Source organism: Macaca thibetana, chromosome 7 (genome assembly GCF_024542745.1).
Source record: "Macaca thibetana thibetana isolate TM-01 chromosome 7, ASM2454274v1, whole genome shotgun sequence".
NCBI lineage: Eukaryota > Metazoa > Chordata > Mammalia > Primates > Cercopithecidae > Macaca > Macaca thibetana.
This window is the reverse complement of record NC_065584.1, coordinates 153,508,909-153,534,902: the sequence shown is the minus strand read 5'-3', so window position 1 is coordinate 153,534,902 and position 25,994 is coordinate 153,508,909.

Here is a 25,994-nt window from a genome sequence, read left to right as displayed (position 1 = left end):
TTGCCAAGAGGAGGCGCCAAAACAACCCTAATAGTATGAGGAGAGTACTTGCAGCCATCCTGGGACCTCCCAGGTGAGGGGGCTCATCTCTTCTACTGAGAATCTTGGGAACTGTGTTTTGATTTGGCTAAGTGGGAGTACCCCCATCCCCACTGCATACTTCAGAATGGCAAATGCATTACATATGAAAGTAATATGAATAGTGATTCAATCATAATAAACAAGAATGGCCCTCATTCCCCAGGTTAGGTTTTCTTCAGCCAAGGCTCAAAGTAGGGAATTTTCCTCACCCAGCTCTCCATTAAAGCTAGCCCATGCTGTGGACGGTCTACAGAAGCATGGCTTTGTAAATAACTCCTGGCAGTGAACAGCAGAGGCAGGATGCTCCTAAGTGGGTGATGTTCCAAAGGTTTCTGACCTTCTTGAATGGGGCAACCTGAGTTTTGTGTTTTCTGCTGCAGAATGCTGAATGGTTTTGCATGCTGTTTTGTTTTAAGAAATGGTGGGTAAGATATTTTTGGCTTTGGTTGGGGGAAGAGGGAGGAGGTTTGTGGACAGTTGCTAGCCTCAGATCTCTTAGCTAGTCCAGGGTAGCAACCATCATATTCTTATAAAATATGTTATAAATACCATATTTTTACTGTACCTTTTTATGATATGTTTAGATTCACAAATATTTACCATTGTGTTACAACTGCCTACAGTATTCAGTACAGTAACATGTTGTACAGGTTTGTAGCCTCGGAGTGATAGGCTACACTATATAGCCTAGGTGTGTAGTAGGCTGTGCTATGTAGGTTTATGTAAGTACCGTACACTTTACGATGTTTGCACAGTGATGAAATTGCCTGCCATCATATTTCTCAGCACATATGCTTCTTGTTAAGCAGCTCATGACTGTATTGTCCCAAGTCAATATTCAGCCTTCCATCTTAGCTGCTCAGTCTCAGAGAGTTAGACAGGCAACTTCTCGCCACCCCTCAAGTCATGACTTTGTGACCAAATATATGCGTCCCAATATATGTGTCCCAGATACTACATCTCTCGCAATCAACCTCTCTCTCTTTCTCAATCTTCTTGTCCTGTTCTCTGCCTTTCACTCCTAGCAGAGTGGTTGAGTCTGAGAAAAGAAAACATGACTTGAAAAGTATTCAACTCCCTTCTCTTCACTGTCTTCAGCGTGCCTGACCGTGTGCTAAGGATTTGAGTACATTTACAGTTAAACCCACCACTATACATCATGCGTAGAGTCCTGCAAGGGTGCTCATACTAGCCAGATATCATTTCACAGAGGGGACTTGAACTCACAGAGGTAAGTAATTTCCCAAGCTCACCTGATTCTAAGGCCGTGGAATTAGAAGAATGAGTCACGGGGCCGGGCGCAGTGGCTCACACCTGTAATCCCAGCACTTTGGGAGGCTGAGGTGGGCGGGTCACTTGAGGTCAGGAGTTTGAGAGCAGCCTGCCAACATGGTGAAACCCTGTCTCTACTAAAAATACAAAAATTAGCCAGGTGTTGTGGCGGGCACCTGTAATCCCAGCTACTTGAGGGTGCTGAGGCAGGAGAATTACTTGAACCCGGGAGGCGGAGATTGCAGTGAACCAAGATCGTGCCACTGCACTCCAGCCTGGGCAAGAAAGCAAGACTCCATCTTAAAAAAAAAAAAAAAAAAAAAGAATGAGTCAGACAGACCCTGAGATCAGATCCCAACCACATCACTGACAAACTGTAAACTTGAGCAAGTCATGTACTTCTCCTGAGGCTCCCGTCTCATCAACAGAATGGAGTGTTACAAGAAGTAAAGTGAACAACAAATGTGAAAGCCCCTAGCAAATTCCTTGAGCACAGTGGGCGCTTCATAAATATGTGTCCATCTGCCTCTGTCTGTTCGTCTTCCCTTCCTCCTTCATTCTTTCTGGTAGGAACAGAGTAGGCTGTTATTAAGATGTTAGCCTGAGACAGAACATGGTCCATGGTCCCATCTCCTTCAGAATTCTTCTAGTTCTGGGCACTCACTGCTTCATGGCTCCACTCCTTTCCTGGTTGGGTGAAAATGTCAGCTAATACAAAGATGATATTAGGAAAACCCACAGATATTACAGTATGTAAAATACGGAAACAGTTTAGTGGTGGAGAAGCTTCTTCCCTGGAAAATTAAAGGCATTAAGAATCTGGCCGGGGCTTCTGCGACCAGGTCTAGCGAGCTCTTTGGATCCTCTGCCCATCAGATCCTCTGCATGCCAACATCTCCAGCACTCACAGCACTTGCTCCATCTCGCTGCAAAAAGACTGAGCTTGAGTCTGCATGATTACCAGCTGCTGGTCCAGCCACTGTGTAGCCTGGTCTTGGTACCAAAGCCATTTGTCTGAGTTTCTGGCCTTGCCCACCGCTTCTGGAATTTTTGTTGGTTTATGTCTTACTTATTACTTTTTAGGGGTTTTTTTAAACGTGTATTTTCTGGATAAGAGTCCTTTGTTGGTTATATGTATTACAAATAGCTTCTACTTCTATTCGGTGGTCCGTGTTATTAATCTCTTTATGAACTCTTTAGATAAGCAGAACTTCTTAATTTTAAAGTCATCGTTTTATCAATCTTTTTCCTGATGGTAGTAGGAGGCCTCAAGGGTGGTAAATTCTTTCTTGGAGAGCATGGAGAGAGAGAAGGGGCAGGGAAAGGAGGACATAGTCAGGAACCCTTTCCCTGAGAGCCTCTCTCTAGGGCCAGACACACACTAGCAGGTGACCCAGGCCAAGAGAGGCACCGAACTCCCTCACAGTGTGAAGCAAGACCACATTTCATGAAAGAATGAAACTCCATAGAAGAAGAACTAATCTGAACCTGCCACGCCATGACTCCTTCTAATGGGGAGAAACTGTTCTGCATTCGCCACTCTGTAAACACTGGGGAATTCATCATAAATCAAAGGTGTGCTGACTGAGCCACTGACAAGACAACATCTGGAGTGGGCTTTCTGGTTGAGATGATGGCAGGTGCTGAGCAGGCTCTTTGTGTTTCTCAGAATCTATGCAGCCACGTCCCCAAGTAGGCTGAAAACCCAGCCAGGCTCGTCTCCCAGTCTTTCATCATTTTTTACAGATGAAGCCTCACCTTGTCACCCAGGCTGGAGTGCAGTAGCACGATGTCGGCTCACTGCAGCCTCCGACTCCTGGGCTCAAGCAATCCTTCTGCCTCTGCCTTCGAAGTAGCTGGGACTCTAGATGCATGCCACCACGCCTGGCTAAGTTTTTTGCTCTTATATAGAGACACAGTTTCCCTATGTTGCCCAAGCTGGTCTCAAACTCCTGAGCTCCAGCGGTCCTCCCACCTTGACCTCCCAAAGGGCTAGGATTACAATTATGAGCCATGATACCCAGTCTCTTCTCTCTGTCTTAAAAATGCCTTTGATCTCTTTGTTCTAATTATAAAACTTGCACATATTTAAGTGAGAAATTTTATAAATTTAGAAAGACAAAAGGAAAATTATCCACAATTTTGTATGTCTGTAGATTTATGTATATCTACATAAACAAAATAAGTATCATTAGTATAGGTACACTGCAAAAAAATTAAAACCGACAAGTATATGGAAAAAGTAAAATTCACCTTTATTCCCACTACCATTATAAATATTTCAGTCTGTAGCCTGTTGGGACTTTTTCATGTGCCCATGTTTTTATGTCTAATTTTCTTAAAAATCAGGATCATGCTGTATCTGCCCTTTAAAACCTCCTGAACAACATGTTCTCATTAACTGTTATCATCCTCATGGCAGCTGTCTTTTACTAGAGACTTACGCTGTGCTTAGTGAATCCTCACCTCTCCCCTGGCGGGCGGGTATTCTTATTGTACAGGTGAATGAGGAAAGAGCTAGACTCTGCTCCTTGCTAGAAATAGCCACAAACTCAGCCAATGTGTAACCAGCGCCCTGTCAGGTCAGAGTGCTTTGTCCGCAGAAGTGCTCAGGGCCAAGTGGAAGCAAACAGAGCTTCTCAGCTGCCCTGAGTCACCAGATAATTCCATTGCTTGCAACTCCTGATATTTTAGACACTATAGAAATGAAAAAATAGAGTTACAAAAATCATTATGTATTTGAGATGCTTACATTTAATAAGCTGACACTTTTAAACTCAATCAAAATATATAATTCTTCATTATTACAGAATTCACAGGATATTTACAGGATTTATGAAAAAAAAAGGTGATGAAATCAGTGATTCATCACTACTTTTATAAATCCTGTAAATATCCTGTGAATACCATAATGATGGTGTTCTACCTACCAGCAGTGCCTTCCACTAATGGGATCCAATGCTAAAGCTCTAAGTTGCACATCTCTTTCTTCTGTCCTTGTTGGTATATCTCTGTGATCACAGATAGAACCTCTTTGGGATGGATGTAAGGTCCAAATTCTAAATTTAAGGGCCCCTGTGAATTTGAGGCCCAGGACACAATAGGCCGTAAATGGAAGGAAATATTGAAGGCCACCCTTTTAAGCCCATCAGTAAGCTCATAAAAATTCCAATCCATTGGGAGAATTGCCCCAGAAAAAGAAGTTAGAGAAAACCAGTTAACACTGACAGGTGCACTGTTTCTGGGCATAAAATCTGTAAGAAAAAAATTATCACCTTTGCAATCAGGTATAACACAGTTACCACTTTGTCTCCCTACTGGAATATATAGAGATAATAAAATAAATAGAACTAGCAGCTTTTTCTATAAGCTATCATAAATCATCCTAATATTTCTAAGGGCAGAATATGGACTCCAGAGACTGGAATTTCAATCTTACCTCACTCATTCTTCTTACTAGCTGTGAGATTGACTCACTGTAAGCTTTTAACCTCTTTGAGTTTGTTTCCTAAATTATAAGGGAAAAGTAACTTCTATTTTATAGGGTTTTGCAAGACTTGAGTGTAACAATGATTATTAAAATTTCTGGTACCTAGGAGGTGCTCGGTAACTATTGGTGACTTTCTGAGTAGTGATAATTGTTCCTAGGTTTACTAATGAGCATTCTAACTGTATGTAACCTAAATAGGTAGCAAGCTGGTCCCGTAATCACACAGTTAGTAACTAACTCCAAGTAACTTTAAACAAAATTGATGTGACTTTTCATCCCTATAAAATATCCTTAATGTATAAGGAAAACTACCCCCAAAAATCATAAACTCTTTTTTATAATTTTTTTATTGGTGGTAATGTTCGTACTGTTACTCTGAAACATTGTGTGTGTGTGTGTGTGCACACGCACGTGCACACATGCTGTAGAATACAGCAAATGAGTAGTTGTATGATCTTCTAATTCTACCACCCCAGTGTCATGAGAACTGAGATTCTCACATGAAAGAAAGAGAATAGACCAGGTGCAGTGGCTCACGCCTAAAATCCCAGCACTTTGGGAGGCTGATGCGGGCAGATCACTTGGGGTTGGGAGTTCAACCAGCCTAGCTAACATGGTGAAACCCAATCTCTACTAAAAATACAAAATTAGCTGGGCATGGTGGTGCACACCTGTAATCTCAGCTACCTGAGAGGCTGAGGCAGGAGAATCGCTTGAACCTGGGAGGCAAAGTTTGCAGTGAGCCAAAGAGTGCAGTGCAGATAGCACCACTGCACTCCAGCCTGGGTGACAGAGCAAGACTCCATCAAAAAAAAAAAAAGAGAGAGAACGAGACAGAGAGAAAGAAAAAGAGAAAGAAAAAGAAAGAAAGAAAGAAAGAAAGAAAGAAAGAAAGAAAGAAAGAAAGAAAGAAAGAAAGAAAGAAAAGAAAAGAAAAGAAAAGAAAGAACAAACAGACATTTAAGTTAGTAGAGTGGTTTCAACTAATGGCAATATAGAGACCTTATTTGGATCCTGATCCAAGTAAACTGTAAGATAATGACATTTGAGCAATTATAAATTTGAACATTGACTGAAAATTTGATGATATTAAGGAATTTTTTAATTTTGAGTATGACAGTGGTATTGTCATTAGCTTTGAACTGTGCTTGTGTTTTAGAGATAATGTTAAAATCTTTAAAGATGTAAAGATATAAAGTCTTGATAGACTTCCTGTTTCTGGTTGCACATGTATGGAACTTGGAAGTTGCCACTCCATCCTAACAAGAAAAAAGCTGAACAGACTGATGGACAACTGCTCTTGGATCCATAAAAGAGGTGAGGACATGGGCAAACTGCTGCCCCGAGATGGGAAAGACAGATAAATACAGGGAGCCACGACTTACCAGAGCAGACTCATGGGCAGAAACAACCAGGGGAAGCAGTGTTGGTAGGAGAACCTGAACTGTTCATTGACAAATTGGCCAGAGGCTCAGTGTGGACAAGCCTAACAGTTAAAAACTCCAGGGGGACCCACTCATAGAAGGGCCCCCACAATCTTGTGGTGTTTATCTTCAGGAGCTCAACCACCATTCCCACAGTAAATATCGGAGAAAACCCCCTCATGCTTCCAGCAGGAAGAGGTGGAAAGGAACCATTTGAAAATACCCCAGGGCACTGTGTACTTTTTTTTAACAATGTCTACTCTTCAGGAGTAAGAAGTTAACCAGAGCCTAACCTGCTGGGGTTATCAGAGCCCAACCTAACTGGTAGAGAGAAATACCCAACTGGGGCTCCCTCTAGCCATCCTATTTCACCTAAGTGGGGGGAAAAAAGCTGAGAAACACATGTGATGTTCACAGTCCAGAGGCACAGGCTCACTAAAAGACGGAGACCTGATGATGGGACTATAGAACATTTCCCCTCCCCTGCACCTCACCATCACATCACTAAAGCTTATTTACAACAGTTCCTTTTACCCAGTGCATCATGTCTGCCTATCAAGAAAAATATTACAAGGCATACCAAAAGGCAAGAAACATAATTTGAATAGACAGAGCAAGCATCAGAACCAGACATGGCAGGGACATTGAAATGATCAGACCAGGAATTGAAAACAACTACAATTAATATGCCAGGGGCTGTAATGGGTGAAGTAGACAGCATGCAGGAACAGATGGGTGATGTAAGCAGAGAGACGAAAATCCCAAGAAGGAACCAAAAAGAAATGCTAGAGATCAAAAACATTGTAACAGAAATGAAGAATGCCTTTGATGAGCTTATTAGACCTGACACGGCTGAGGAAAGAATCCCTGAGCTTGAGGATATCTCAATAGAACCCTTAAAAACTGAGAGGTAAAGAGAACAAAAACTGGAAAAAATAAATAAATAAAACAGAATATTCAAGAACTGTGGGACAACTACAAAGGGTGTAACCTGCACAAAATAAAAATGCCAGGAGAAGAGATAAAGTAACAGAAGAAGTATTTGAAACAATAATGGCGGAGAATTTCCTCCAAATTAATATCAGGCACCAAATCAGGGATCCAGGAAGCTCAGAGAACACTAAGCAGGATAAATGCAAAAGAAAAGAAATACCTAGGCATATCATTTTCAAACTACAGAAAATCAAAGATAAAAGTTCTAAAGGAAAAACATATTACCTATAGAGGAACAAAGACGAATTGCGTCCATCCAACTTCTGCTTAGAAACCAAGCAAGAAGGGGCCAGGCGTGGTGGCTCACGCCTGTAATCCCAGCAATTTGGGAGGCCAAGGCGGGCGGATCACCTGAGGTCAGGAGTTTGAGACCAGGCTGGCCAACATGGCAAAATCCCATCTCCACTAAAAATACAAAAGTAGCTGGGCATGGTGTTGTGCACCTGTAATCCCAGCTACTCAGGTGGCTGAGGCAGGAGAATCGCTTGAACATTGGAGGAGGAGGTTGCAGTAAGCCGGGATCATGCCACTGCACTCCAGCCTGGGCGACAGAGCAAGACTCCATCTCAAAAAAAAAAAAAAAAGAAAAGAAAAAAGAAAGAAAAAAGAAACCAAGCAAGCACAAAGCAAGTGGAAGGAACTGTTTGAAGTGTTGAGCGAAAATTCTGTACCCTGCAAAATTATCCTTCAAAAGTTAGAGAAATAAAGACTTTCTCAAACAACAAAAATTGAGGGAAGTTTTACCTTGCAAGAAATGTGAAGTTATTTAGAGAGAAGAAAAATGATATAAGTCAGAAGCTTCAATTTCTATAAAGAAAGGAAGAGTACTCATTGAAGAAGGAATGAGTGAAGATAAAATAAAAACTGCTATGTTTTTCTTCTTAATTGATCTAACGAGTAACAGTTTGTTCAAAATAATAATAGCAACAATGCATCTGATTGTGAACACTTGTGTGTGCATATACTTAGTTGTGCTTATGTGTATGTGTGTGTATAGATATATGCTTATATATAAGTAAAATGAATGACAGAAATGTTACAAGGGACAGGAAGGAGGAATTGGGATTATTTTGTCATTAGAAGATACCCACACCACTTGTGAAATGATATAATATTATTTGAAAGTAGACTTTGATTAGTTATAAATGAATATTGCAAAATCTAGGAAAATCGCTTTAAAAAGCAAAAAAAGAAGTATCACTGATATGTTAAGAAGGGAAAATGGAATCATATAAAATGGTCAACTAGACCAGGCACAGTGTCTCAGGCCTGTAATCCCAGCACTTTGGGAGGCTAAAGCGGGAGAATCACTTGAGCTCAGGAGTTTGAGACCAACCTAGACAACATGGCAAAACCCTGTCTCTACAAAAAATACAAAAATTAACTAGGTGTGGTGACATGCGCCTGTGGTCCCAGCTACTCAGGAGGCTGAATGGGGAGGATCATTTGAACTGGGGAGGCAGAGATTGCAGTGAGCTGAGATCGCTCTACAGCACTCCAGCCTGGGTGACAGAGCGAGACCCTGTCTCAAAAAAAATCAATACATAAAATTCTAATTAAAACCCCAAAAGACAAGAAAAAAGAGTGGAAGTCAAGACTATAATTAAAGAATAAGGGCAACAAATGAAAAACAGTAACGAATATGATAGATATTGATCCAATTATATCAATAATCACTTTGAACATCAATGATTTAAACGTACCAATTAAAAGACAGATTGTCAGGGTGGGTCAAGAAACGAAACCTAACTATATGTTATCTACATTAAGACCACTTTAAATATAAAGGCACATGTAGATTAAAAGTAGATGGATAGAGAAAATATACCATGCTAACACAAATTAAAAGAAAGCAGGGGTAGCTCTATTAGTTTCAGACAGAGCAGACTTCAAAGCAAGGAAAGATATCAGGAATTAAGAAGGATAATATTACATAATGATAGAGGGGTAAATTCTCCAAGAAGACATAACAGTCCTTAACATGTATAAGCCTAACAACAAACCATCAAACTACATAAGGCAAAAACTGATAGAACTGCAAGGAGAAATACAGGAATCCACTACCATAGTTGGAAACTCCAACACTTCTCTCTCAGAAACAGACAGACCCAGCATGTAAAAAATCAGTAAAGACATAGTTGAACTTAAAAGCAATCAACTAGATATAATTGATATCTATAGACTACTTCATCCAACAATAGCACAAATACACGTTCTTCTCAAGCTCACATGGAACATTGACCAAGATAAACCACATTCTGGACCATATAACACACCCTAGCAAGTGTAAAAGAACAGAAACCATAGAGGATCTGCTCTCAGACCACAATGAAATTATATTAGACGTCAATAACGAAAGGACAACTGGAAAATCCCAAAGTCTGTGGAGATTGAACAACACATTTCTAAATAACACATGTGTCAAAGAAGAGATTTTATGATTAACTTAAAAATATTTTGAACTAAATAAAAATGAAAATGCAACTTATCAAAATTAGTGGGATGCAGTAAAAGCCGTGCTTAGAGGTAAATTCTTAGCTTTGATTTTATATTTTAGAGCAGAAGAAAGACCTAGAATCAATAATCTAAGTTTCTGCCTTAGGAAACTAGGAAAGAAGAGCAAATTAAATCCAAAGTAAGCAGAAGAAAAGAAAATAAGGTTTAGAGCAGAAATCAATGAAATTGAAAATGGAAACCCAAAAGAGAAAATCAACAAAACCAAAAGCTAGTTCTTTGAAAAGATCAAACCACCTTGAATATCAGTACACTAAATGCAACAACTAAAAGACAGAGATTGTCAGACTGAAGGAAAATTGATAATCCTCTAGCCAGGCTAACTAAGAAAAAAAGAGACAAGACACAAATTACTAATATCAGAAACAAAAGAGAAGACATCAGTCACTGCAGAGCCTATGGACATTAAATATGAACATTATTATTTATTCATAATAAATGAATACTCTGAATACCTCTAGGCTCACAAATTTGATAACCTAGATGAAACAAACCAGCTCCTTGAAAGGTACAATTTGCCAAAACTCACACACAAAAAAATAGACAATTTGAATAGGCCTATATTTTCTAAAGAAATTGAATCCAATTCTTTAGGCTGAGGTGGGAGGATGGCTTAAGCCCAGGAGTTCAAGGCTGCAGAGAGCTATGATCATACCACTGCACTCCAGCCTGGGCAACAGAGTAAGACTCCATCTCTAAAAAATATATATAAATATAAACAAATAAATAAATAAATGCCTGATCAGTACACCTTAAAACTGGCAAGGACACCAAAAACAAGGAAAGTCCAAGCAACTGTTACAGTCCAGAGAAGCCCAGGGAGACATGAAGACTAAATGTAATATGGTATCCTGGATGGGATCCTGGCACAGAAAAAGGATGCTAGGATAAAACGAAGGAAATATGAATAAATTTTCCAAAGTAGTTAATAATAATAAAGTATCAATAGTGGTTCATTAATTGTAACAAATGTACCATACTAACCTAAGATGTTCATAATAGGAGAAACTGGGAATAGGGTCTATAGCAGCTTTCTGTACTATCTTTGCAACTTTTCTGTAAATCTAAAACTGTTATAATATAAACAGTTAATTTGTAAAAGGAAAAGATAAGAGGGCCAGCCAGACGCAGTGGCTCACGCCTGTAATCCCAGCACTTTGAGAGGCCGAGGCGAGGTCAGGAGTTCGAGACCACTCAGACCAACATGAAGAAACACCGTGTCTACTAAAAATTCAAAAGTAGCCAAGCATGGTGGTGCATGTCTGTAATCCCAGCTACTCAGGAGGCTGAGGCAGAATCGCTTGAACCAGGAGGTGGAGGTTGTGGTAAGCTGAGATCTCATGATTGCACTCCAGCCTGGGCAACAAGAGCGAAACTCCGTCTCATAAAAAAAAAAAAGAAAGGAAAAGAAACAAAGACATGCAACAACACAACCTCCAATTTTATTATTAGACTCAACAAAGGCATTTTTAATATGTATAATCAGAACAAGCAACAAATGGGAAAATAAAATTATAAAAAGTATACTCATTATTGATTTAACATGTGACATAGATATACGCATTCATGTAATAATATAAAGAATCATTTTCAGCTGGGCGCAGTGGCGCACGCTTGTAATCCCAGCACTTTGGGAGGCTGAGACAGGTGGATCACCTGAGGTCAGGAGTTCAAGATCAGCCTGACCAATATGGTGAAACCCCGTTCTCTACTGAAAATACAGAAGTTAGCCAGGCGTGGTGGCATGCACCTGTAGTCCCAGCTACTTGAGAGGCTGAGACAGGAGAATTGCTTGAACCGAGGAGGTGGAGGTTGTGGTGAGCCAGGATCACACCACTGCACTCCAGCCTGGGCGACAGAGTGAGACTCTGTTCCCCCCACCCCCCAGAAAAGAATCATTTTTACGCTCATAACTTTGTCATTTCACCACTATAGCTATATAAAACTTATGAAATAGGAAGTCCTCATATTAAACATCCATAAAAACACTTCTGATGAACACTGTACGTGTCAAGAAATTATTTAAAGTTTTTACTGTGAGAAATGAGGTTGTTCTTGTATATAACCTTATCCAAACCAGATGGAATTAGCGATGCCACTGTTCACAGATATCTAAACTGTGATATCTAAACAGATATCTAAACAGATATCACAGCATATCTAAACTGTTTCTACGTTTTGTTTTAGTAGCACCCATTTTAAGAACCCAGCGTTCTTGAGGTACATTGATGGAGATGAAAGAACAAATTTTTAAAGCAATATCAGCAAACTCAGGATAGTCATTTTTAAATTTGTATACAAAACAAATCCGTTTTTCTTTCCTCTTCTACTTAGGATATAGAAAGCTGGAAATGCCTCTAAAATGTGGGAAAGCTAGGTAAACTACAAAATCATAACTTCCCTTGAGCCTGTCAGAGTCTGAAATTGCAAGACAACCAAGTAGCCTGAGTTCTGGAGAGGGACAGGGTGCCACCTAGGAGGGAGGGACACACAAGGTCTCCCCGGAGGCTGAGTATGGGAGGAAGAAGTGGCTGTCATACAAGAGAGCGAGAAGAATCAGCAAAAATTTTAATAAAGACGAAGTATGGAATAGACACAAGAAGAGTTTGCAATCCCCCAAAAGCTCTTTTTCCCAGATTCCCACAGAGGGTTCAGAAGAGAGATGGGGCGGGTTGAGGGCGGGGCAAGATGGAGATGAAGGCAGGGCTTGAGGTGGGAGAGCCCCTGGGGGTGCAGGAGGTGACAGCTGCTTCTGCTTCTCCAGTACTGGCCTAGAAAGAAAGTGCCGTAGGTTGCTGGGTAGAGGCAGCAAAGCCTGTTGTCCTCAAGGCACAAGCACAGACCTACTGTCACTGGGGGAGGAAATAAATCCCTCTGTCCTTGAGAGAGGGGCAGGAAATGGTCTTGGGTTCAGGACCCTACACCAACACCAACATAGGTTAGCTACCATGAGGGAGGAGTGAGGAACCCTCCCACCCAAGATCAACAAATGCAGCATTTGGCTGCCATGAGAGGGAGGGGCAGGAATGTTGAGAAAGCACGCCCCTCCTCCCCAACCCAGGCCCAGGGGACTAACCTAAAACCGAGGCTGGAAAGGCAACCCAGAGCCCACCCCACCTCCCTCTCCCTCACTTTCAATTCTGTGTTCATCTCCTGATGGATGGATGGACGGCGGTCTACAAACCATACTTTGAATAACACTACATCATACCATCCTATGTTTTGTATATTTACATTTTTCCATAATAAAGCAAAGCAAAGCAACACAATGTACATGTTGGCTGCGGTAACTTTTCCACGCCTACCAAGCTGCGTGCCTCCCACTGCCAGGTGTGAGGTGGTTCTGCCTAATGCGGTATTCTGCTTGGGTGAGAAATGTCCCTCACACTGCACATATTAACTGTAGTCGAAATAGAAGCACCGGATGTGCTAAAGAATTAGAAAAGTCAGAAATAAAAATAAACTACAACAACAACAAAGAATTAGAAAAATCTTTAAGAGTATCTCTCATAGATGAGGAAACTGGGCCCAGGAGGTGAAGTGCCCTGCCCAAGGTCACCCCGCTGGTTATTGGGGTACGGGGCCCCAGACCCTCAATTCTCCTTATTCTAGTCTACCCTGACAATATTTACTGGGAGTGAAAATCTTCCAGAATGTAATTTAGGGCATGGACCTACACCTTTAGCACCATGCAATACCAATGTCAAATGGTTTATCAGAAAATTGGTTTAAGTAGAGAAGTATCAGAGGCACCTGGTCACCTGAGCTCTCCTTATCCCACCCAGAGATAGGTCTGGGCACGCTGTGGCTAGCATCCTAGTGGCGAGGGACCCCACCCTCATAACACTCTGTATACTTAGAGATCAAAGCAACAGGTGTTCCTTTGTAACTGCAGAAGTTGCTAGGCTGAGGGTGAGGCCTTGTTAGAAAGGAGGCTCCTCGAGGGAATGACGTCTGGAATCAGCCTATTCTTCCATCAGCAAAGTCAGCCCTAAGGAGCCAGCTCCCTGCTGAGCCATGGAAAGAAAAGGAAATGAGTCTCCAGGGCCACCTCTTCTCCCCTTTTCTTTCCTTTTTACCATAAGCAGGCTGCCGTGGCTCGTCTGAGTCTTTTGGGCTATTTGTGTCATGGACATAGGAAGGTTACTAAATAAACAATGCTCTCTGCCTAGTATTTCCATTACCCATTTTCTGATTTGATTTGATTTTTAAGTTTTATTTTATTTTATTTATTTGTGGAGACAGGGTCTGGCTTTGTGGCCCAGGCTGGAGTACAGCGGCATGATCACAGCTCACTGCAGCCTCGACCTCCCAGGCTCAAGCAATCCTCCCACCTCAGTCTCCCAAGTAGCAAGGACCACAGGTGAACACCACCATGCCCAGCTGATTTTTTTGTAGAGATGGGGTCTCATTATGTTGCCCAGGTTGGTCTTGAACTCCTGGGCTCAAGCGATCCTTCCACCTCCGCCTCCTAAAGTGCTGGGATTACAGGTGTATGCCACTGCACCTGGCTCATTTCCGATTTTAAGGTAGCTCTTTGTAAAGTATTGATCTAATCTCAAATCTGATGGGGGATGTGATAATAAGAAAGCCTAACAGTTGTATGTATTTGCTTTCACATTGACTTTTAGAATATATTTGTTTATATGTTTTGTTTATGCCAAACAATTTGCCCAAGATCACACGGTTAGACATTGACTGAGTTGAACCTTAAACTCTGTTCTTCTGACTCAGATGTCAGTACTTTCCACAACCATAAAATTATCTTTCACTACCTGTTCTTCCTCATTTTTCAAGTGTAATTCAGGATCTGAAAAATTTAGGTCTAGAAGTTTAGCTGCAACTTTGGAGAAAAGAACATATTGTTTAAAAGGCAAACATCTCTCCCACATGCAAAAATGTATTTTGCACAAAAGTAGTCATGTTTCTCCCAAATGTTTTCTTCCCCCCCCCCCCCCCGGGGCACAGATTAAATTAATGCCTGTGAGACTTTGCAGATAGCTCCTCTATAAACTGTGATGCCCCTCTGGAAAGTTATCCAGTGAGTACCTAGAAGAGCCTGTTGGGAACTACACCAAAAGCAGGAATATTCGGAGGTTAGTGCCCCATCCCTGCAGGCCCATGGATGAGGTATGACCCACATAGGGAATAATCTGGAGCGTTAACAGTAGTGGATGGGGAGAGATCCACAGCAAGTACTTGAACATTCTGTACTGATACTGCACATCTGTATGGCCAATTCCACGTTGGTCCTACATGTATATAGACCTTAGGCATTGTCACAGAGTGGTCCATTATGCGGCTAGTGATGATAAGGGCTGCAGTTGTCTCCTGTGTCCAAAGCATACATAGCTTGTTCCAAACCCTTCCTCCCAGCCTGGCTACACTTTTTAGTGATAAATGATACCAGTATCATGAAACACATGTCTACTACCCTCTGCTTTCAAGGACAAATTTTGTGTTTGGTTTTTCTCCCCCATTGGGAAGAAACATAAAACATAATGTCAATACAGATCCTTTACCTTTATTACTAAAGCACAGTAAACTAAGGTGCAATTTAATTGAACATATTCTAATGTAGTTCACTGTGGGCCCTCAGTGAATAGTTTGTGAACATTTTCTACTATTGCCTTTGATAATGTTGTACAACTCAGCTTGCACAGTTTGGTTTACTTGTTTGCTAATTTGTAGAAGAAGGAATCCACAGTGTTAGATGTGTGAAAAGTGGAATGTTTTAATAATGTATTAATAATTCCATTGCTAGGACGGCTCTGCTGTCTTCAGATTATTTTCTTCCTCAGCTCTAGCACCTGTGATCTCCTGCTTACTTGTTCAATTTCGACATGCAGGAATGACTGTGTAAGGCTCGTAGAAACTTGGCATGTATTCTTTCTTTGGCATCATTTAATATATTTAAACCCAGCGGTGTATCTAGAGGCAGCCAGTGTTTCACCACCGGGTTTTATATATATTAAATGACAAATTCCAGCAGAAGACCAGAATCTAGCCTGGCTGGATTCCTGCTGAATTTCACAGTTTTCTCTGGAATGTCTGGCCGACCCACTTTGGCACTGTCCTCAGGGGTTGAGGGGGGGGTTCTCTTCTTCCCTTTCTCCCATGACAAAACTCACCTCCTCTTTATTTCTTTGTGGTCTATTAGTCCAATCAACATGTTGATTGTTATTATTTTCTCTGTTTTGTGAGTTGATATTTTTTTCTTAATTTTGTACTTCCCCTTTAGGAATATATTTTAAATTTAGAATCAGTCAGGATTTTACTTACAGTAATTGAAGAAATTGGCTTTCCGGTTTTTAGATGAGTGCATGCAAACCGAAATCAAAATTTATTCCTATTAGTGAAAATCAAATGATATCAGTTTACAAAATATAAACAGGGAAAATATTCACTAATGTAAACTGCAAATGATGATCCATTATTTGTTACTCAGTAATGTAGGGAGGAAAAAGCTAGCTTCCTTTTTTACCTAAAAAAAAAAAAAAAAAAAGCAAAATATATCTAGACCAAAGTAATTCAAGTTTTGAGAGAACTGGTCTTCCCAGATCAGCAATAAAGAAGGAATTGATGACATAATAACTTCACTTGCCAATAGCCGTAAGAAAGTAGGAATTCTTCAATATGGTGCTCAAGCCAAGAATTTTTTATTTGGGGAAAATATAAGTTAAATTATCTTTGCCTATCTTATACCAGAAATGCCTAGGTAGATCAAATAGTTAAATATGTAACTGTCAATCCATAAATAGAGAAAATAAAGTTGCATATCTACCAGGTGCTATTCACCAAACAGAATCTCCCTCTCTCAATGGAGAATAATTAATTTCCTAAGTTTAAGAGCAATGTTAGAAATTCTGCTGGGTGTACTGGCTCATGCCTATAGTACAAACACTTTGGGAGGCCTAGGTGAGAGAATCGCTTGAGCCCAGGAGTTTGAGACCAGCCTGGGCAACATGGCAAAATCCGGTCTCTACAAAAAAAAAAAAAAGAAAAAAATTTAATTAGTCAGATGTGGTGGCATGCACCTGTAGTCCCAGCTACTTAGGAGGCTGAGGTGAGAGGTGAGAGGATCACTTGAGCCCAGGATGTTGAGGCCATAGTGAGCTGAGATTGCACCACTGCTCTCCAGCCTGGGTGACAGAGTGAGACCCTGTCTCAAAAAAAACAAAACAAAACAAAAAAACACCTCAAAGGAAAAAGGAAAGTAGCAGTAGATTTCATTACATTGGAAAAAATTACAACAACTATGATAAATGGTAAAAATCTTTACTAAGTGAAAACCTCACATGTATAAACAAAAAAACCCTCAAGGTCCAAACAAATCAATGGGCAAAAAAATATGAATAGATAATTCTTTTAATAAAGGGCTGGGGGAGGTGGCTCAAGCCTGTAACCCCAGCACTTTGGGAGGCCAAGGTGGGCAGATCACCTGAGGTCAGGAGTAGTGTGGTGGTGGGCACCTGTAATCCCAGCTACTAGGGAGGCTGAGGCAGGAGAATCACTTGAACCTGGGAGGTGGAAGTTGCAGTGAGCTGAGATCTGAGATCCGCCACTGCACTCCAACCTCGGTGACAAAGTGAGAGACTCCATCTCAAACAAAAAAACAGAAAGAAAAAACAAAAATAACTAATAGGCAAAAAATACATTTAACCTCAATTATTTGCAAATTGATGCAATACAAATATCATTTTGCCAAATTCAAATGGTGCACATTACTTAAAATTGATTCTAATAAATAATTCCGCAGTAAGATGAATTTCTGCTCACTATGGCGAGTACATACGTTTTTAACTTCCTGGAACCAGTTCAGTCATGTATACTAGTAATCTGAAAAGTGGTGATATCTTTTGACATAAGGGTACCATGAGGCTGTCTATATTTCTGTGATGTTGTTCACCACGATGTTGGGTTCCCCTGGTTGATTAGATCTACCTTTTTCCTTTTTTAAGGAAGGATACTGCAAGTGCAGTGCCATGTGCTTCGTTCGGCCTCACATCAGGTGGTACAACGTACCTGACAGTGGCAGCCTTAGCAGTGCTGAGCTGAGTAACACAGAGTAAACCACTCAGCCTTTAAATCCATGATATAAGCCTTCATATCATTTTTAATATGTGAAGTAATCAAAGTCAGATTTTACAATTACCTTAGAAAGAAACTGCAAACATAAGTTCTATTTGTAAAATATTGGGAGGAGGGTGTTTTCTAATATATGTTGTAAAAAATATTTCAATGGTGAGCATGTAGTTGGTTATATATACTTTTTGAATACTTCAACTTACAAAGTGATGGATTCAAACTCGGTACAGTTAGAACGGTATCCAGAGAAGACTTCTTTAATTTTCTATACCACATAGAAAAATGCATCATCAAAATGAGTGAAGCTGGGCTGCCTCTGAAAACAGAACTGTAATGCACTCGAATTTTTTTTTTTTTTTTTTTTTTTTTTTTTTTTTTTTTTTTTTTTGAGGCCAAGTCTCCCTCTGTAGCCCAGGCTGGAGTGCAGTGCATGATCTCGTCTCACTGCAACCTCCACCTCCCGGGTCCTGGTTCAAGCAATTCTCCTGCCTCAGCCTCCTGAGTAGCTGGGATTATAGGCACGTGCCACCATGCGGAGCTAATTTTTTTTAATTTTTATTTTTAGTAGAGACAGGGTTTCACCATGTTGGCCAGGATGGCTTGAATTCCTGACCTCGTGATCCACCAGCCTCCGACTCCCAAAGTGCTAGGATTATAGGCGTGAGCCACAGCGCCCGGCCAGTGCATTTGATTTTGATTGGATTATCAGTTCAGAAGTTTCCCAATACCAAATTCTACCATGCTGTCTAAGGAAGGACTCTCTCCATATTTTAGCTCCTAGGTCACCCTCCCCAGTCTTTATACGATGTAAAATAAGCTGTCTGCCTCTGCTCAAAAGGGCTGAATGGGATACATGGATACATGAATTGATAGGGTTTTAATGGATTCTTCTTCTGGAAAGGGGACAGTCCCACACCATGCTATGGCCTTCGATGTTATTTTTTAACAACTTCTAAATAACAACATGTTGTTTTTTAAATGTGCCTGAAGATGTATATTTACCACCCAAGAGAGTACAAATTTGAGACTCCAACTTTAGGTCTACCCCACTACATGGCTTCTGTATACCTTAGCGAACTGTGGCACTTATTAGGGTCAACAAAACTCATCCTGTGGCTGGTTGGCACATGATAGATGGACTTCGAAGAGGGTCAAATCATTTTATGGTACACGATGGCTAAAACATGGGTAGGAATGTCAGGTTGTCTGATGCAAACCTATTTTGAAATTCTGAGATTGCAACCTCAGTCTTTAGAGTCTACGCCCAAAGCTTTCTATGGCCCTGTTCTTCCCCCAGAGACACCATATGTTGGAGAAGCAGAGTCCCATGAGCCTCTTCATTAACGTTTCATGAGGAAGACTTATCCTTCTGTATGGATGTCATCAAAACACCCTGAGAATATACTTACGGTTGAACCATTTTTTTCTCACTTGAATAAAATTAACCTGCATACAGTAGTCCCCACTTATCCACAGCAGGTACGTTCCAAGACCCCCAGTACATGCCTGAAACCATGGATAGTACCGAACCCCATATATTCTATGTTTGTTCTATTCACACATACCTATGATATAGTTTAACTTATTACTTAGGCACAGTAAGAGATTAACAACAGTAACTCATAGTAAAATGAAACAATTATAACAATATTCTATAATAAAAGGCATATAAATGTGATCTCTCTCTCTCTCAAAATATCTTTTATTTTTATTTTATTTTATTTTATTTTATTTATTTATTTATTTATTGAGACAGAGCCTCACTCTGTCACCCAGGCTGGAGTACAGTGGTATGATCTCGGCTCACTGCAACTTCCACCTCCTGGGTTCAAGCAATTCTCCCTGCCTCAGCCTCCCAAGTATCTGGGATTACAGGCACCTGCCACCACGCCCAGCTAATTTTTATATTTTTAGTAGAGACAGGGTTTCGCCGTGTTGGCCAGGCTGGTCTTGAACTCCTGACCTCAGATGCTCCACCTGCCTTGGCCTCCCAAAGTGCTGGGATTACAAGCATGAGCCACCATGCCCAGTCCTTTTTTAAATTTTTTAATTTATTTTTCTTTTTTGGGTACACAGTAGGAGTATATATTTATGAGGTACATGAGATATTTTAATACATGCAATGCATAATAATTGTATCAGGTTAAATGCAATTATTTACCTTCATCTCAAACATTTATCTTTTGTGTTGCAAACAATCCAATTACACTCTTTTAGTTATTTAAAAACGTACAATTAAATTATTTTTTACTATAGTCACTCTGTTAATAGCAAATACTAGGTCTTATTCATTCATTCCAATTATTTTTTGTACCCCTAAAATATCTTATTGTACTATATCATGAGTAACTAAAACCTTGGAAAGTGAAAGCATGGAATACTGCATATTTCCCGCCTTCAGCGTGTGTGTGTCTTAACAGTCAGCCAGGGCACCTGCCCCCCTCCTTCTCATCAGGCCTTCTTAGCATACTAGCATCCATGTGGAGAGCCAGGGCTGTGTCCTGTGGGTTAGTGATATGATCAAGATTCCTAAGTACAAAACTGAAGCGCAGGACCTTAGAGCTAGTATACGTCTGAGGCAAGACGTTGAAAGTATTCTGCAGCCCTTGCCATGTGAAAGAAACTGCTTCTGGTGTTACTGCTTATTGGGATGGAGAAAAAAGCATTTGCCAAATTGATAATGATGTAACACGGGCTATGAAGGAGACAATGTCTGTAAAAGCAGATGCAATTAAAGTCATTGTCATTTCATTCTCTGATTTATTCTATATACTGCATCAGCCGTATTGTCAGTTAAATTGCAGATGTGATAGAAATCATCACTTCTGGCTGGATGTGGTGGCACATGCCTGTAATCCCAGCACTTTGGGAGGCCAAGGCGGGCAGATCACCTGAGGTCAGGAGTTGGAGACCAGCCTAGCTGACATGGTGAAACACTGTCTCTACTAAACATACAAAAATTAGCTGGGTGTGGTGGTGGGCGCCTGTAATCCCAGCTACTTGGGAGGCTGAGGCAGGAGGATCGCTTGAACCTGGGAAACGGAGGTTGCAGTGAGGTGAGATTGTGCCAGTGCACTCCATCCTCGGCAACAAAGCAAGACTGACTCCATCTCAAAAAAAAAAGAGAGAGAGAGAAGAAAGAAAGAGAAATCATCACTTCCGCATCTTTCAAGTTTTGGATAGTCATGCTAACCGCTGTGTTTCCCCCAGCAATGCAGTATTACTCTTTAATTTAGTTTTTAAAAAAGCAGGGGAAGGGGGAATGTCTTGGTTCTTCCAATAATGACAGCTCTTATTCCATAGAGGGGATCGAGTGTGAAAATTCTGCCAGTTTCTAAGTATATCAATTTCAACTGTACTCTCAGGAACTTGGGGAATAATCACCAGATAAATTCAAAATATCTTACCCCAGGTGTTCCTTAATTCCATGCCTTAAGAAAAACACAGTTTACCAGCTCTCTCATTCTCTGGTCCTCTCTATATGTATCTATGAGAGTAATTCTATGGGATAATTCCTAAAAGTAAGATTGCTGGGTCAAAGGGAAAATATAGATCTTCATCCCATAAACAACGTATTACTTGCCTATCAGCTAACTATCTTGTTTTAATCTTTATGTCTTTAACTTTTAGCAATACAAAGCACTTTTAGACCTCCCTTCCCCATCCCAAATATCTTCAGATGTCCTTAGAGTCCTTGTCACAATGAGCCTACTATGAGACAGAGTCAAAGCAAAGCACCATTTATTCCCCCACCTGCTGAGAGCCCCCACCTTCACAAATGGGCCAGAGTAGCTTTCAAGCTCCTGGTATTTTCCTTTTATTAGCATACAGTTACTTGATCAATGGCAACCAGTCATCTGTGGGAGGCGTGCAGTACAGCTCTCAGCTGTTTGTCATGCCGGGTTCTTCTCTGAGGGTCCCCAGCTTTCCTTTCATTCTGGGTTTGGGAACTGACTCAGATCGTGGAATCAGCAGTGGAACTGTTACTCTCTAGACTGGTGCCTCAAGACAGGGCTCCATTTACTAAACCCAGGCTGGATTTTATTATCGTTGTTGCTGATGCGCAAATCAAGTATAAATTTTATCAACTGCCCATATTATCAACTGGAAATAGTTCAGTGACTAAGATGCACCACGCCATGGAATACAAGTTAAAATATTGAGGTATATATAAATGAACTGACCTGGAAAATTCCCTAAATACCTTGGAGTGAAAAAAAGCTATAGAAAATGGTAAAAACAATTTACCATTTATATAATACACACAGCAACCCAAAAACTATATATTTATGTATTTACATATTTGTATTTGTGTGTAAATACATAGATAACATTCTGGGAGAATCCATATCAAAAAGGCGGTAACAGTTACATCTCAGGAGACACGTGGGATTGCAGGGGAGTTGGGGTAGTGAGGGAAGCTTTTTTTTCCCCCCTTTATGCTTGAGTTTTTTGCCAAAGTGTTTTCGGGTATGGTTCATGTCACATTAAAAAACAACAATAATTTTTAAACTCAGAAATTGAAAACCAAATATCATATGTTCTCACTTATAAATGAGAGCTAAGCTATAAGGATGCAATGGTATAAGAATGACATATGGACTTTGGGGATGCAGGAGGAAGGTTGGGAGGGGGATGAGGGATAAAAGACTACACATTGGGTACAGTATACACTGCTCGGGTGATGGGTGCACTAAAACCTCAGAATTCACCGGGAAAGAACCTATCCACATAACCAAAAACCACCTGTACTCCAAAAACTATTGAAATAAAAAACTGTTAAAGAAACAATAATACTTTTTAATCCAGAAGTTTGTGGAAAGGTGATGGTAAGAATGTACTTCTCATTTCTCCCTTTGCCCTCAGCAGGCTTCTGTCCACTGCGCTGCAAATATTTAAAGCAATGGCCTCATCTCTGGATCTTGCTGACAACATTGACACCTAATTACACAATATAATGTAATATCATGGCTTGTTTTCTCCTTGTGTGTTTTGTCTCCTTTTCATGGTACAAAGTTCTCTTCCTTCTGTGTCCCACACAGCATTTATCAATGTGCTCAGTAAAGACTTAATAAATAAATAAAGCCTCATGCAACTCTCCTTAAAGCAGAAGGGCCTTCTCCTCTCCAATACCCCTATGCCAAATCTAGTGAAAATCCAATTGTTTCTTCAAAATTTTGTTCAAATGTTATTTCCTCTGGGAATCTTCCTCAGACACATTTCTTCAATTACAATTTGAAAAATGTTTTACCTCTCTTCTCATAGCACTTTAAACACACGTTCTTATACCTATAATATAATATTTATTTTATTACAATTACTGCATTTCAATTTGTCGCTTGTCAGCCTTCCGCTCTAGCCTACATTCCTGGAGGACAGGGAGCCAGGCATGTCACCCATCCCTCATGATAATACAGCTCTTCACACCCACCCAAGCTTTGCAACAGCAGGTACTGAATAGGTATGTCAAATTCAGTTGAAATTAAAAGGATAAGAGAGGTTGTTATATGGAAATTTTTCTACACATGAATCTTCTTTTATGTAATCCCACATGGAGCGATCAATGGTAATTCAGCCACTGAGACAACGTCCCACACAATACTTACTCTTCCTCTCTTTAAAATAAACCTCTCCTCCCAAAGGGGTTATGATCCTGTTCTTTAAGCTCAGCCATACTCCCTTTCTCTGCTAGACTCTCCACATATCTATGCCCATCATTCCCAGGGGGACTTCCTAACAGTGAATTTGCTGGATCAGAGAGAAGAAGCTCCATTCTCATCAAGCACTGTGTATTATACGCCTTTGCCAATTGGCCTGACAAGACATGGCTCCTTTTTGTTTAAAGTTGCATTTCTTTGATATTCAGTGCTCTGTCTTGTCTTCCTCCTCCACCTTCTTCACCCACACACCTTTTGCTGTCCTGAGGAGCAACACTTTCCTCCTTTTAATGTTTTCACGTTACCCTGATGGAATTAACAGGCAATCATCGTCAGTCATCCAGGGATCTGATTGTCCACTTGGGGCAGGAGGCCGGAGCCGTATCAAAGAAGACCTGCCTCCAACGTGGTGGGCCACTTGCCTGACAACAGCAAGGAAACTTGAGGCAACTATCTGTGTCAGTGCGTCAGCCTGGCCTAGTTAATCCAGCTCACTCTTCAGACCTCGCTTCAAAAGGCAAGTCCTCAAGCCTTTGCTGACTTCCAGATGCACTCAGATTGTCCTATTCTGAGCTCTGATAACTATTTTTTCATTGTGCGTTTATTTTACTCACATTTGTAATTTACATGAGGACACGGCACTGGACTTTCTGTTGCTCATCATCTCCTATCACAGTGCTTAACGCCTAGTAGGAGCTCAATAAATATTTGCAAAATGAATCAAATAAAACCATCAATCGGTAATTTTAAATGAAATCCCCAGAGCCGGGCATGGTGGCTCACAGCTGTAACCCCAGCACCTTGGGAAGCCGGGATGTGTGGATCACTTGAGGTCAGGAGTTTGAGACCAGCCTGGCCAACATGGTGAAACCCCGTCCCTACTAAAAATACAAAATTAGCCAGGCGTGGTAGTACATCCCTGTAATCCCAGTTACTCGGGAGGCTGAGGCAGGAGAATCGCTTGAACCCGGGAGGCGGAGGTTGCAGTGAGCCGAGATGGCGTCATTGCACTTTAGCCAGGGCAACAAGTGCCAAACTCCATTTCAAATAAATAAATAAGTGAAATCCCCCTAGCAGTGGTTATCCCTGCCTGCACATTAAATCACCTGTGAAATTTCTTTTTTAAAAAAATAAAATAATACTGTCTATCCCAGCAGTAGACTTTTTTTTTTTTTTAAGACGGAGTTTTGCTGTTATTGCCCAGGCTGGGATGCAATGGCGCGGTCCGGCTCACTGCAACCTCCGCCTCCCAGGTTCAAGCGATTCTCCTGCCTCAGCCTCTCGAGTAGTTGGAATAACACATGTGCACCACTACGCCTGGCTAATTTTTGTATTTTCAGTAGAGACAGGGTTTCACCATGTTGGCCAGGCTGGTTTCGAACTCCTGACCTCAGGTGATCCGCCCGCCTCTGCCTCCCAAAGTGCTGGAATTACAGGCGTGAACCAGCAGTAGACCTTTTATATCAGAATTTGCAGGTGATTCCTCACGTGCCACCACGGTTAAGAAACTGATGATCTGTGCCAACCTCCTTGACAAGGAAGGCCATTGGCCACCAGGGGGCGCGCAAACAACACCAATAGTTCCAGGAAGCTACTTGCAGCTACCCAAGGACTTCTTTGATGAGTTCGTCCTTTCAGTGACAATTTTAGATCTGGATCCGTTTACACACACACGCACACACACACACACGATCCTACTTTATAACATTAAAAAAAGTGAAAAATGAACAGCAGAGGCATGGTGTCTTTTGTGGGTTCTGCCCGGCAAGGGCGAGGCAGCATGAGTTTGGGTTGGTTGGTTGGTTGATCTGTTTGTTCCGGAGTCTCGCTCCGTCCCCCAGGCTGGAGTGCAATGGCGCGATCTCGGCTCGCTGCAACCTCCCGCTCCCGGGTTCAAGCGACTCTCCTGCCTCAGCCTCCAGAGTAGCAGGGACTACAGGCGCGCAACACCACGCCCGGTTAATTTTTGTATTGTTGGCGGAGACGGGGTTTCACCGTGTTGGCCAGGCTGGTCTAGACTCCTGACCTCAAGCTTAGTCCGCCCGCCTCTGCCTCCCACAGAGCTGGGATTGCTAGGCAGCATGAGTTTTTAACCCTTGGCTGCAGAACACTGAATGGGCTCCGCGGGCTACATTGTTTAGTTTTAACATGTGAAGGGCGAGACATTTTTGGCTAGGAGGGAATGCAGTGGATGGGCACTAGCCTTGGATCTCTTAAGGCAACCCCACGTCAACGTCCAAAGTTTTAGCTGCTTTATCTTAAAATTTAAGGTGAGCCACTACTCACTTTGTCACCATTAAGTGGCAGCTCTACTCCCAAAGCTTTGTGCCCCAAACACCAGCGATCACTTTGCTGGCAGAAGTTTGGTGCCAGAATACCCGACTCTGTGCCTGAATAGTCAATTCTTCTAACTTCAGGGCCTTCTGTGCGCCAGGCCTGGTGCTAGGGATTTTAGCACATCCACATACTAACTCA